We start from the raw sequence: 15,241 nt of genomic DNA, 5'->3' as shown, positions 1-15,241 counted from the left end.
GCTGCATAAGATAAAGATGCATGGCATTAAGGGTAAAGTAGTAGCATGGATAGAGGATTGGTTAATTAATAGAAAGCAAAGAGTTGGGATAAATGGGTGTTTCTCTGGTTGGCAATCAGTAGCTAGTGGTGTCCCTCAGGGATCCGTGTTGGGCCCACAATTGTTCACAATTTACATTGATGATTTGGAGTTGGGGACCAAGGGCAATGTGTCCAAGTTTGCAGATGACACTAAGATGAGTGGTAAAGCGAAAAGTGCAGAGGATACTGGAAGTCTGCAGAGGGATTTGGATAGGTTAAGTGAATGGGCTCGGGTCTGGCAGATGGAATACAATGTTGACAAATGTGAGGTTATCCATTTTGGTAGGAATAACAGCAAACGGGATTATTATTTAAACGATAAAATATTAAAGCATGCCGCTGTTCAGAGAGACTTGGGTGTGCTAGTGCATGAGTCACAGAAGGTTGGTTTACAAGTGCAACAGGTGATTAAGAAGGCAAATGGAATTTTGTCCTTCATTGCTAGAGGGATGGAGTTTAAGACTAGGGAGGTTATGTTGCAATTCTACAAGGTGTTAGTGCGGCCACACCTGGAGTATTGTGTTCAGTTTTGGTCTCCTTACTTGCGAAAGGACGTACTGGCGCTGGAGGGTGTGCAGAGGAGATTCACTAGGTTAATCCCAGAGCTGAAGGGGTTGGATTATGAGGAGAGGTTGAGTAGACTGGGACTGTACTCGTTGGAATTTAGAAGGATGAGGGGGGATCTTATAGAAACATTTAAAATTATGAAGGGAATAGATAGGATAGATGCGGGCAGGTTGTTTCCACTGGCGGGTGACAGCAGAACTAGGGGGCATAGCCTCAAAATAAGGGGAAGTAGATTTAGGACTGAGTTTAGGAGGAACTTCTTCACCCAAAGGGTTGTGAATCTATGGAATTCCTTGCCCAGTGAAGCAGTTGAGGCTCCTTCATTACATGTTTTTAAGGTAAAGATAGATAGTTTTTTGAAGAATAAAGGGATTAAGGGTTATGGTGTTCGGGCCGGAAAGTGGAGCTGAGTCCACAAAAGATCAGCCATGATCTAATTGAATGGCGGAGCAGGCTCGAGGGGCCAGATGGCCTACTCCTGCTTCTAGTTCTTATGTTCTTATGTTCATTCTGTGCCTTTTGCTAAATTAAATTTATGTCCCTTTTTGGTCTGATTTGAAATGTATCTTACCGATGGAATTAGCAATTACCAGTGTGGCCTCCAGTTATCACTTGCTGTCTATCTAACAGAGCTAGATCTTCCTAATAGATTATCCCATTTAGACGCAAAATAATTCTTCTTCTTCTTAATGACATCAGTGACATAATTAAAGACAAACTTGAGCTTTACCAGTAACATATTTAGATTTTACCAGGATGTCATTGCAAGGCTTCCTGTTTAGTCAACTCAAACCACAAAAGATAAATGACAGAGTGAGTGCGCTTGACTAAATGACACCTCCCTTCTCTGAAGAATATCAATGTCTGGAGTTAGAATTTTCAAGCAGTTCTTTTGTTATTAGTTGGTTCACTTCCATTTATTTCTGAACATTTCTGGGGTTTTTTTGGTGACTTCCTGGCAACAACAGCTTGCATTTATAGATGTGGAAAATCACTCCAAAGTAATTCACAGTGGTGTTGTGAGGGAAATGGATGCGGAGTCAGAGACGAAGGTATCAAGAGGGGGCTAATTAAAAGTTTATCGGATAGGTGGTGTCAAGGAAGGAGACAGTGATGGAACGTTGAGAGATGTAGGGTTGAAATTGCAAACTGCCCCCAGTCTCTGCCGTGGGGCTCATTTGATTAACAATTGACCTCATGAAAATGAAATGAAAATGAAAATCGCTTATTGTCACGAGTAGGCTTCAATGAAGTTACTGTGAAAAGCCCCTAGTCGCCACATTCCGGCGCCTGTCCGGGGAGGCTGGTACGGGAATCGAACCGTGCTGCTGGCCTGCTTGGTCTGCTTTAAAAGCCAGCGATTTAGCTGAGTGAGCTAAACCAGCCCCTCAAAATGTGAGATTCTGGAGCCCAGAATTTGAGAGTTTTGAGAGCAAGAATAGAGCCTATTCTTGCTCTCAAAACTTGAGCACAAAAAAATCAAAGGTGACTCTTAAGAGCCATAGAGTTTTAAAGCACAGAAAGAGGCCTATCGGCCCGTCGTGTCTGTGCTGGCCATCAAGCACCTATCTATTCTAATCCCGTATCCAGCACTTGGGGCTGGATTCTCCGCCCCGCCGCGCCACATTTCTGTTTCACCCTGCCGGCGGGATACTCCGTCACGCCGGCTGGTCAGTGGGGTTTCCCATTGCGGGGCAGCCCCACGCCTGTGATGCCGGCAAAATGGAGCACTCCCCCAGCGGAGAATCCAGCCCTTGGCCCGTGGCCTTGTCTGTGATGACGTTTCAAGTGCCCACCTAAGTGCTTCTTAAATGAAACCATAAGGAATAGGAACAGGACCGTTGGGCCCTACAAGTCTGCTCCGCCATTCTATAGGATCATGGCCGATCCGCCATTCCTTATGTCCACTTTCCTGCCCTTTCCCAGTAACTGATCAAGAATCTACCTACTTCAACCTTAAATATAGACATGGGCCGGGAACGAGAATCCCGCCACGCCTCTCCGACGCCGGGCCACTGAATCTCCGGCGACCGGAGAATCAGCGCCAATCATGCCCATGCGGTTGCCGCAGCATCAGCCAAGGGACGTTGAAAGCGGCCCCAGCGGCGATTCTCCATTCTTGACGGGCCAAGTGCCCACTGAGTTCCGCTGAGTCCCGCCGGCGTTGTTTACATATGGTTCTACCCAGCGGGACCTCGGCATTCTGGCTGCAGGGGCCGACCTGGTGGGGGGCGGGGTGATCCGACTCCGGGGGGGGGGCGGGCACCACTGTGGCCAGGCCCGCGATTGGGGACTGTCAATCGGCGGGCACGCTCATTCCGGGGGGTGGCCTATGGTCCTCTGCTCAAGGCCCCTGTCGGGCTCCGCCATGTTGCCCGGGGGCCGGCGCGGAGACACCAACCACGCGCATGTGCCGGCGCGGAGACGGCTGTGGCGCGCATGCGGGAGCAAAACCAGCCATGGCGCGCATGCGTGGACTCGCACCGGCCGTGTAAGGCCGGCTTTCGGCAGCGGAGCAGCGCACAGCAGTCCGCCACCGTTCTAGTCCCTGAAGAAGAGGAGGATTACTAGGCCTGAAGGCCCGTTAATGCCGGCATGGCTCGTGCCGGTTTTAACGCCGGCGTCATCACTTGCCCACGATATCGGTGAATCCCGGCCATGGACTCTGCCCCTACAGCTCTCTGTGGCAAAGAGTTCCAAAGATTTACAATCCCCTGAGAGAAGAAATTCCTCCTCATCTCAGTCTTAAACTGGTGCTGCTTTATTCTGAGACCATTCCCTCTGGTCTGAGACTCTCCCATGAGGGGAAACATCGGGCAGGATTCTCCGATAATGGGGCTAAGTGTTGACGCTGTCGTAAACACCGGAACATTTTACGGTGGCGTCATCTGGCCACTAGGAGCAGCGATCCTGCGCCACACAGGGGGCCAGCATGGCTCTGGAGTGCCTCACGCCGCCCCAGCTGCCGATACGGGCGCCAGCATGGGCGATACGGGGCCGCGCATGTGCGCCACGGCCGGCGCATGTGCGCCACGGCCAGCGGGTCCCAGCATGCGTGTGGGTTGCCGTCTCCGCACCGTCCCCCGGCCAACATGGCAGAGCCCCACAGGGGCCTGGCGCGGAGGAACATAGGCCCCTCCCTGAATTAGCCTGTCTGCCGATGGGTAGCCCCCCATCGCGGGCCTGGCCACCGTGGAGGCCCCCCCCCCCCCTCAGGAGTTGAGGACCCTCCCCCCCGCAGCCAGAACGCCAAGGTCCCGCTGGGTAGGACCACACGCGAACGGCGCCAGGCGGGACTCGGCCGAACTCGGTAGGAATTCGGCCCATCCAGCATGGAGAATCGCTGGGGGGGGGGGGGGGGGGGGGGGGCGTTGAGCGGCCCGTGACTGGCGCGCAGTCGACGGAGAATCGGCGGCCCGGCATCGGAGCGGCATCGCAGTATTCGCGATTCACCAACCCGCCACAGGATTGGAGAATCCCGTCCATCCTCTCAGCATTTACCCTCACTAGCCATTTATTGTTTCAATCAGATCCCTCTCAGTCTTCTGAATTCCAATGAGTAGAGTCCCGACCTGTTTAACCTTTGTTCATCGACTATCCCTCCATACTGGGATCATCCTAATGAACCTTCTCTGAACAGCCCCCAATGAAATAATGGCTGAGATTCTTCATTGTGCGTCTGTCCCACAACCATTGCTAGCGAGGACGGAGAATTTGGCACTCAACCAAGTCTCCTACTCACTGCAGCAGAACCGGGAATTTCAGCTTCCGTGAACGGATGGAGAATCCCACCCAAAACTTTCCTTAAATAAGGAGACCAGAACGGCTGTCAGTGCTCCAGATGCTGTCTCACCAGTACCTTGTACAGTTACAGCAAGACTTCCCAACTCTTCTCCTACAACCCCCTTGAAATAAAGACCAAGTAAAATGTTGTGTGGATTCCAGCCTCTACCGCCCTTTCAGGCACTGAGTTCCAGATTCCCATCATCCTCTGGGTGAACCGCTTTTCCTCAAATCGGCTCTAATTCTCCTGCCCTGACCTGAAATCTATGCCGTCTGCCCTGGTTATTGACCCCTCTTCGAAGGGGAATGTTTTCTTCCTACCTACTTTATCTATGCCACTGATAATTTTGTACACTTCACAAGTAGAGGCATTGATGTTTAACTGAGGCGCCAGCTGCCTGCTTGGGTGGGAGGAACTATCTTGAAGAGCATCATGGGAGTTATCCATGTTGCCCTGACCAATGTGTATCCGTCAGACAACATCACAAATGACAGATTTTCTGCTCATTTCATTTTGTGGGATCTTGCTGTGCAATTCAGCTTCTGCGTGTCTTACATTACAACAATGACTACACTTCAGGAAGTACTTCATTGGCTTTGAAGTGCTTTGAGATGTCTATATCAATGCTAGTCATTCTTCTATTGTTGGTTAAAGGCTTCATTGCCAAATGTGGGTCAAAATGGGTATGTGCAGGATGGCAGAATAAGTGGAAAGGAGCGCGGGCTCGGAGCTGTGGAATGGACAGAATGTGTAAAGCTGATGATGAAAGGATGAGGTGAGGTCATGAAGGCATTTAAACATCAGGACAATTCAACCTAGCACAGACTCTACCCCTGAGGAAATGATCTGTGCTAATACTCAAAAGATAATCCAGCAACATTTTATACTTTTGTGCAGTTGATTAGTACGTAACAAGTCAAGAGGCCTGGATCAGTTTCAAATCATTAGCACACTGAACAATCATTGTATCACAGAATCAGAAAATCCCTACAGTGCAGAAGGAGGCCATTCGGCCCCTTGAGTCTGCACCATACCCTTTGAATGAGCACTCTGCCCATTTATGAGTGTCCACTTGCCCTATCCCCATAATCCTATAACCTAACCTGCACATCCCTGTACACTAAGGGGCAATTTATCATGGCCAATCCACCTAACCCGCACATCTTTGCACTGTGGGAGGAAACCGGAGCACCCGGAGGAAACCCACGCAGACACGGGGAGAAAGTGCAAACTCCAGGCGGTCACCTGAGGCCGGAATTGAACCTGGGTCCCTGGCGCTATGCCACCGTGCCACCCCACATGCTGCCCTATGTATATATTGTGATTGTCAGGGTAAACATATAGATGAAAGGATATGAGGCGTTGTTTACCTTGAAGTTGCTTCTGTCATAACACTTTCCTTTGAAACTAATTTCCACCATTCCTCAGCCCTGATATAAAAACTTTATTTATTAATTTTTTAAAAAAGTATTTTTATTAAGGTTTTGCAGAATTTTTCATAATAAAACAGTCGTAACCATAATAACAAAACAAACTAGAGTGAACAGTAACATAGTGCAAAAAAAGAATATACAATAACAATTAAATAGACATTACCCCACACGACCCAGTCTTCCCACACCATCCCAATGAAGCACTCACCTCCCCCCCCCCCCCCCACCCACAGATTGCTGCTGCTGCTGACATTTTAATTTTCCCCGAGGAAGTCGACGAACGGCTGCCACCTCCAAGAGAACCCTAGCGTAGACCCTCTTAAGGCAAACTTTATTTTCTCGAGACTGAGAAACCCAGCCATGTCAATAACCCAAGTCTCTACACTCGGGGGCTTCGAGTCCCTCCACATTAATAAAATCCGTCTCCGGGCTACTAGGGAGGCAAAGGCCAAGACGTCGGCCTCTTTCGCCCCCTGAACTCCCGGGTCTTCTGACACTCCAAAGATCGCCAACTCCAGACTCGGCACCACCTGTGTGTTAAGCACCTTGGACATTGCCCTCGCGAACCCTTGCCAGAACTCTCTAAGCTCCGGGCATGCCCAAAACATGTGGACATGGTTTGCAGGGCTGCCCTTGCATCTCATGCAACTGTCTTCTACCCATAAAAACTTGCTCATTCTCGCTGCCATCATGTGTGCCCGGTGGATCATCTTAAATTGAATAAGACTGAGCCTGGCACATGATGAGGAGGAATTAACCCTGCCCAGGACCTCTGCCCACAGACCCGCTTCCAACTCCTCACCTAGCTCCTCCTCCCACTTGCCCTTGAGCTCCTCCTCCGGGGTATTTTGTTTGTTAATTTTTACCCATTTACTCAGACAACTCTGCTGTTATACACTGTTGTCAGTTATGAACTTCACAAACGTTACGAAAACATAAGGGCCAGACTGATTTGTGGCTTCCAGTAGCCAATGAGTTTTACCGCCGTTGGTATTTTCTGGTCACACCCAGTATTTTTGATCATTTAGCAATCTAACATCCTTTAGCTAAGGGCTTCTGGCCACAATGTGAGATTTGTTTTCAATTTAAAGTGCCCAATTTGTTTTTTCCTATTAAGTGGAAATTTATCATGGCCAATCCACCTTAGCTGCACATCTTTGGGTTGTGGGGGTGAGACCCACGCAGACACGGGGAGAATGTGCAAACTCCGCACGGACAGTGACCCGGGGCCAGGATCGAACCCGGGTCCTCGGCGCCGTGAGGCAGCAGTGCTAACCACTGTGCCACGGTGCCACCCGAGCCACAATGTGAGATACGTTGATATCAGACATTGATATCTTCAGAAAGTTATTCTCCTGTGATAGCAGCTTGTTGCTCTCCTGTTACACCCTCATAAAGATTCTTGTGAGTTTATTCGATTACCATTTGCTTGTGTGAATGGGAAGTCATTTCAAGGCTGCTATCCCATCTCAGTGGTCAATGGGTGAGCACTGATGGTTCAAACTTGGCAGTCCTACCTGGGCTCCTAGTCACATTACAGCTCTAATTTTGCACCATCTGCAATTTTAAATATGCACACTGAACTGTACATTAACAGATTTTTGTTTTATTGCAATATTCTTACTTTTTATGTAACCCAATTGGTCTGAAATGAAACTGATGCTTTGTTTAATGCTGGAATGCCAACAATTGCAGTGCTGTGCTGATTTTCATTGCTTGTGCAAGAGTTGATGCGTGCGACTGAATTACATCTGGAGGCAACCGTGATGAAGACAGATGGGGATCAGGGGGTGATGGGGAGAAGGCAGGAGAATGGGGATGAGAAAATATTAGCCATGATTGAATGGCGGAGCAGACTCGATGGGCCAAGTGGCCTAATTCTGCTCCTTTGTCTTATGGTCTGATGTGTAGCTGTCTCTGGTGGACACTGGAATGTTGCCTAAAGCACTTTCCAACAAACCATGGGTTTAGTGTTTCACTGTTAACGCTGCACACAAGCTTGGACAGGATGTCCGGTTAGTGGCGCTGTCTGGGAGGGAAGTTCCCACAAGAAGGAGGCTGTGCTGAAAGTGCAGCACCAGAGAATGCTGAGAGGTTCTCTTTCAAAGATATGGCACAGGTACAATGGGATTAATGGCCACCCTCTGTGATGCACTTTAATCTATGAGCCTGCCTTAATAAATATCGTCTCGTTGTCTAAATGATGAAAAATATTTATTTCATGCAAAATGCTACACAGATTGTAGCAAAGCAGTTGATTTAAAAAACTTGAGTCCGGGCGGGATTGTCCCCTACCTGGCGTGACGGGGGGGGGGGGGGGGGGGGGGGGGGGTCCCGGCGTAGGGGCGCCCGCGGCGCCAACCACTCCGGGGTCGGACCTCCCCAAAGGTGGGGAATTCTCCGCACCTTTGGGGGCCAGCCCCGCGCCAGAGCGGTTGGCACCAGAAGACTGGCGCAAAATACCGGCGCCCCCGGCAGCGGGGCTGGCCGAAAGGCTTTCGCCGGTCGGCGCATGCTCCGGCGGTGACGTCAGCGGCCAGCTGCCGCTGACATTACCACAGGCGCATGCGCGATGTGGGTTTCTCTTCCGCTTCCGCCATGGCGGAGGCCGTGGCAGCTGCGGCAGAGAAAGAGAGCCCCCAGGGCACTGGCCCGGAGTCTGAGCGGGGGGCCCCGATCGCGGGCCTGGCCACCGTGGGGGCACCCCCTGGGGTCCGATCGCCTCCCGCCCCCCCCCCCCAGGACCCCGGGGGCCCACTTGCGCCGCCGAACTCGCCGCCACCAGAGGTGGTTCAAACCTCGGCGGCGGGAGAGGCCTCCCAGCGGCAGGACTTCGGCCCATCGCGGGCCGGAGAATCGCCGCAGGGGCCTCGCCGATCGGAGTGGCGTGATTCCCGCCGCCGCCACTTCCCGGGTGGCGGAGAATCTCTGCCACTGCGGGGGCTGGATTTTCGGCAGCCTCAGGCGATTCTCCAACCCTGCTGGGGGTCGGAGAATTTCGCCCCTCATGTGTCAAGATCGGCTACTTGGGAAAGTTAATTTGACAGCCCCCTTTTTTTCAGATGTTGATAGACTTGTTAGCCTAGGTTCATTAATCAATGTTATCTTAACGCTGGTTATTATCGATTACAAGATCCTGCGGACTTTTGGCATTTTCTTATTATTATTTGAGGTCACAATGGTTGCAAGTATTTAATGCATTTTCAGACTTAGCCTGACACAGTCCATCTTTAAGTTGATGTTTAAAGTGCATCAGGTCAACACTGGGAATAGAACACGTTAAGACATATCAAGCACACCCAGACCAGGCACAGCGCAGTTAGACACTCCCGTTTCTCAGAGGTTGCCAATTGGAGTTAAATTAAGGAGGAAACTTCAGGTGGCGGTCATGGAGCGAGTGGTCACACACAAGGTCACGCCTGTTTTGAGGTTGGATTTTTTGGCTCTTTCTGCCCGTTATAGAGGGCTGTATCAGCTGGAAAAAGTGGGACTATTAAAGAGTAAGGTATTCTCTTCCGGTGGGGAATGTCGTAGGGATACCAGACGAGAAGTGTGTCAAATAAGGGGCCCTTTTCGGAACAGGAGTACACGCTTGGCGTAGCAGGGGGAAAGATGGCGGAGGGACCTATGGCATTGTTGCCTGCACAATGACGGAGCAGTTGCTCGAATTCCTCGCAGCCGAAATTAAAAGAACAGAGGTAGGCAGCCGGAGAGGACCTGGCGAGGGTGACAGAGCCGATTTGGGCTGCCCTGGAGAGAGTGGAGTAGAAACTGGAGGAGCAGAGTGCATGATCCAGAAGGTCGAGGAGACTGTGACTGATCGAGGATCGGATTGCCTTGTTGGAGGCAAAAATGCTGATGATGGCGGATGGTCAGAAAAAGTTGCAGAAGTCGACGACCTAGAGAACTGGTCAAGGAGGCAGAACCTGAGCATCATGGGGCTGCCTGAAGGTATTGGGGGAATGAGGATCACGGAATAGAAACATAGAAACATGGACATAAGAGCAGGAGGAGGCCATTCGGCCCTTCAAGCCCACCCTGCCATTCATTATGATCATGGCTGGTCATCCAATTCAATAGTCTAATCCCACTTTCCCCCCATATCCTTGGATTCCATTCGCCCAAAGTGTTATATCTAACAGCTTCTTCAAAACATACAATGTTTGGTCTCAACTGCTTCCTGTGGTAACGAATTCCACAGGCTGGCCAATTTCTGGCTGAAGAAATTTCTCCTGATCTCTGTCTGAAATGGTCTACCCCTCATCCTCAGACTGTGACCCCTGGTCCTGGACACACCCACCATTGGGAACATCCTTTCTGCATCAACCTTGTCCAGTCCTGTTAGAATTTTATAGGTTACTATGAGATTCCCCCAGTGAATACAGTCCTAACCGGTTCAATCTCTCCTCGTACATCAGTCCCGCCATCCCAGGAATCAGTCTGGTAAACCTTCGCTGCTCTCCCTCTACAGCTAGAACATCCTTCCTCAGATAAGGAGACCAAAACTGCACACAATACTCCAAGTGTGTCCTCACCAAGGCCCTGTATAATTGCAGCAAGACATCCCTGCTCCTGTACTTGAATCCTCTCACTATGAAGACCAGCATACCATTTGCCTTGATTACCACCTGCTGCACCTGCCTGCTTACCTTCAGTGACTGGTGTACAGGGACACCCAGGTTTCATTGCACATCCCCCTCTTCTAATTTAAGGCCATTCAGATAATAGTTTGTCTTCTTGTTTTTGCCAACAAAGCGGATAACCTCGCATTTCTCCAAATTAAACTGCATCTGCCATTCATTTGCCCACTCACTCAACTTGTCCAAATCACACTGAAGAAACTTTGCATTCTCCTCACAGCTCACCCTCCCACACAACTTGGTGTCATCTGAAAATTCAGAGATATTACATTTAGTTCCCTCATCTAAATCATTAATATATATTGTAAATAGCACTGATCCCTGTGGGACCCCACTAATCACTGCCTGCCGATTTGAAAAAGACCCATTAATTCCTTTGTTTCCTGTCTGCCAACCAGTTTTCTATCCAGCTCTATATACAACCCCAATCCCATGTGCTTTAATTTTACACGCTAACCTCTTTTAAAAAAATTTAGAGTGCCCGATTCTTCTTGTTCCAATTAAGGGGCAATTTTGCGTGGCCAATCCACCTACCTTGCACGTAGAACATAGAACATACAGTGCAGAAGGAGGCCATTCGGCCCATCATGTCTGCACCACCCCACTTAAGCCCTCTTTTTGGTTTGTGCGGGTGAGACCCATGCAGACACGGGGAGAATGTGCAAACTCCACACGGACAGTGACCTGGGGCTGGGATCAAATACGGGTCCTCGGCGCCATGAAGCATCAGTGCTAACCACTGCGCCACCCTATAAACGCTAATCTCTTATGTGGGACTTTGTCAAAAGCCTTCTGAAAGTCCAGATATACCACATCCACTGGCTCCCCCTGGTCAGCTCTACCAGTTACATCCTCAAAGAATTCAAGTAGATTGGCAAGCACGATTTCCCTTTCATAAATCCAAGCTGAGTGTTCAATCCTGCCACTATTTTAAGATGTGGCCAAGATGTTTGAGAAGCTGGTGGGGGAGGGGTTCTTCGACCGCCCTCCTGAGGTGGACCAGGCACACATGTCATTGAAGAGGAAGCCAAGAGCGGGGATGCTGCCGCAGACAATTGTAAGGCTACATTGGTACTGAGACAAGGAGAGGATCCAGAGGTGGGCGAAGAAGACGCGGGAATGCCTGGGAAGGCCGCACGGTTCGTATTTACCAGGATTTCGGTGCGGAGCTTGTCCAGGGCTGGTTTAGCTCAGTGGGCTAGACAGCTGGTTTATGATGCAGAACAAGGCCAGCAGCGTGGGTTCAATTCTCGTACCAGCTGAGAATTCTGAATTCTCCCTCTGTGTACCTGAACAGGCGCCCGAATATGGCAACTAGGGGCTTTTCACAGTAACTTCATTGCAGTGTTAATGTAAGCCTACTTGTGACAACAAAAGATCTTCATCTTTATCTTTAAGTGAAGGGCCATGTTCAATGAGGCCAAGGTGGCCCTAGTCAGGAACAAGATGCAGTTTGGGATGATGTACCCGGCCTGCCTGTGGGTCACACATGGGGGAAAGGAGCATTACTTCAATTTTCCAGAGGAGACAGGTACCTTTTTATGGACTGGTGGACGTTTGAAATTAAAGACAGGTTTATACACTGGGTCCATCCCCACAAAGAACTAAACTAAGGCTGCCTAAAGACATTTCACAAACTATTCTTACAGCTGACAACCAGAGGAAACTTTGAACCAAGATCCTGGAGGTGAAAGAGCCCAAAAGCACCAGGCTTCTATGTTCAAAAACAATACATTTACTGAGGAAACTCGACCTTCGTTTACTTGTAATCTTTTCCATCTTTATTTCTAAGAACAAAAATAAAAGGCACCATGTCATATGCCGTAGGTGAAGTCACTGCTCCAGAACTGACATGTGGGCCTCGTCCTCCCTAAATGAGAAATGGCCACTGCTGTGGGGCAAAGATTTGCCCACTGGCCCCCATTAAGGTAGGCGTCCACTACAGTATTTCTCACACTGGGAGAACAGAATCCGGCCTTTTCATGTGATATGAATGGAAAGGGTTTTGTCCTCTGGGATTCAACGCTAAAATCAAGAGTTTATTGGATTGCGATGAAATAATTTATTTTTAAATTGTGCTGAATGATTGCAAAACGATTTCCTCCAACCGTCTGTTGGTTTCTTTTTTTTTTATCTCTCTCTCTCGCTGTCACAGTTGTAATGACCGAGGGGGGGAGGCAAAGAAGGGGAAGCTACAAAGTTCGTTACACAAATAGTCCGGAATGGAAATTGAATATTTGCTCTGGAAGCCTCCAAACTATAAATGCAAGATCCTTCTTTTATTCTCCACACTAGTAAACTGTTGGATTCTCAGCTGTGCACCACAGATTGGCATTCTAATTCGGAGTTGGATGTTAGTGTCTTGGTGAAAATAGAAGTTTATCGCTTGAAGCGCCAAGTACTGCTCGAAAACTCACATCGCAACGTTGAAGAACCAGGAACTGGTTAGGAAATCCTGACTTGCCCGAACATTAAAAATGAAGACGCAGTTACAAAAAAAAGAACTTACTGTAGCTCGGTAGGGAAGGTGATAGCGAGAACCTCTTTTCCAATAATGATCCAGCAGTGAGCAACTTGTATCATCCAGCCTGGGCTTTGCGATATCTCCAGCTGATAATTTTTCTCAGGGGGTATTAAAAATAAATTGATTTAGTTGAAAGCATCTGAAGCGAAACATGACCGCGAAAAGCTAGCACAGGATTTCATGCGCCATTAACTTTCACAACGATATGCTCGGCACATGAGCAGGAAGTGTAACAGAACGTTACACTTCGTTCTGTTGGAAGAAAAGTTGAGGTTTCATGAGTCACTAAGCAGTGTCACATAAATCCTTGGTCTCTCAGTCCTCGCACAGGATAATATAGAATTTACAGCACACACAGGCCATTTGCACAATTGCTCTCTGCTTCATACGAACCACTCATCCTAATTCACCTAACCCTATCAACGTTTATGATCAATGACGGACAGATTAAGAGCCACCAGTTTAACCAGCTAAGAAAACACCTTGTGCATCACATTATATGCATTCCCGCTTGATTCCTTTCTGCCTCTGTTTAGCACAGTAGCACAGTGGTTAGCACTGTTTCTTCACAGCTCCAGGGTCCCAGGTTCGATTCCCGGCTTGGGTCACTGCCTGAGCGGAGTCTGCACGTTCTCCCCGTGTCTGCGTGGGTTTCCTCCGGGTGCTCTGGTTTTCTCCCACAGTCCAAAGATGTGCAGGTTAGGTGGATTGGCCGAGCTACGTTGCCCTTCGTGTCCAAAAAAAAGGTTAGGTGGGGTTACTGTGTTACGGGGATAGGGTGGAGGTGTGGGGCTTGGGTGGGGTGCTCTTTCCAAGGGCCGGTGCAGACTCGATGGGCCGAATGGCCTCCTTCTGCACTGTAAACTCTATGTTTAGTTAGCATCCACTTGCCAGCATCTATGCTATTCCCGTCAATTCTCTTTCCGAGTAAATAAATTCCTCCTGAATTCCTGACTGGATTCCTTGATAACTTCTAATTATAAGCCTTTGTTTCCTCCGCAAGTTGCAATATCTCTGTCTATATTATTTTGCATGAACAGAGTCCGGGCCTGTTCAATCTTTCCCGATAGTTAAAGCCTCTCATCCTTCTAAATCTTACTTGCACCTTCCCTGTTTTTAGGTCCTTTTTGTCATAAAGAGACTTGTGCACAGTACTGTGTGCTCTAACCACGGTTTGAGACTAGTTTAACATAACTTCTCTGCTTTTCAATTACATTCCACTAGAAATGAGCATCGATGTTTTGATTGCATTTTCCATGGTCTTATTAACTTATATTGGTAGTTTGAATGATTTACAAACATAGAAAATAGGAGCAGGAAGTGGCTATTCAGCCCTTCAAGCCTGCTCTGCCACTCATTCTAATTATGGCCGAACGTCCAATTTAGTAACCTGTTCCCGCTTCCCCCCCCCCATATCCTTTGTTCCCTTTAGCCCCAAGTGCTCTATCTAACTCCTTCAAAATGGGGCAGCACGGTAGGGGCAGCATGGTAGCACAGTGGTTAACACAGTTGCTTCACAGCTCCAGGGTACCAGGTTCGATTCCGACCACCGAGTGACTGTGCGGAGTCTGCACGTTCTCCCCGTGTCTGCGCGGGCTTCCTCCGGGTGCTCCGGTTTCCTCCCGCAGTCCAAAGGTGTGCAAGGTTAGGTGGATTGGCCATGCTAAATTGCCGTTAGTGTCCAAAAAGGTTGGGTGGGGTTACTGGGTTACGGGGATAGGGTGGAGGTGTGGGCTTGGGTAGGGTGCTCTTTCCAAGGGCCGGTGCAGACTCGATGGGCTGAATGGCATCCTTCTGCACTGTAAAGTCTATGAAACATTTTGGCCTCAACTGCTTTCTGTGGTAGGGAATTCCATAGGCTCACCATTCTCTGCATGAAGAAATTTCTCCTCATCTCAGTCCTAAATGGTTTACTCCATATCCTCTGGTTCTAGACTCCACCACCATCGGGAACATCCTTCCTACATCTACCCTGTCCAGTCCTGTTAGAATTTTCTAGGTTTCTATGACATCTCCCTCATCTATACTCCAGCGAATACAATCCTAACCGGCTCAATCGCTCCTCACGCGCCAGCCTCGCCATCCCAGGAATCAGTCTGGTAAACCTTCGCTGCACTCCCTCGAGAGCAAGAACATCCTTCCTCAGATAAGGAGACTAAAACTGCACCCAATACTCCAGGTGTGGCCTCACCAAGGCCCTGTATTGCTGTATA

The 15,241-nt window shown here is 49.2% G+C and overlaps 1 protein-coding gene across 2 annotated transcripts in view; it reads right to left on the bottom strand.

Moving 5' to 3' along the window:
- The window catches only part of LOC119978122 (flocculation protein FLO11-like), an 89,702-nt gene extending 76,333 nt beyond the window's left edge, over positions 1 to 13,369 (bottom strand). For both annotated transcript variants that reach the window (XR_005463398.1, XM_038819564.1), the window contains exon 1: positions 13,014 to 13,369. The gene's annotated coding sequence lies outside the window, so the exon portion shown is untranslated. The remainder of the gene's footprint in view (positions 1 to 13,013) is intronic.
- Positions 13,370 to 15,241: the final 1,872 nt, after the last annotated feature.

Source organism: Scyliorhinus canicula, chromosome 1, assembly GCF_902713615.1.
Source record: "Scyliorhinus canicula chromosome 1, sScyCan1.1, whole genome shotgun sequence".
Classification (NCBI taxonomy): Eukaryota; Metazoa; Chordata; class Chondrichthyes; order Carcharhiniformes; family Scyliorhinidae; genus Scyliorhinus; species Scyliorhinus canicula.
Note: the sequence above shows the minus strand (reverse complement) of the source record. Positions and strands in the feature narration are given on the sequence as shown.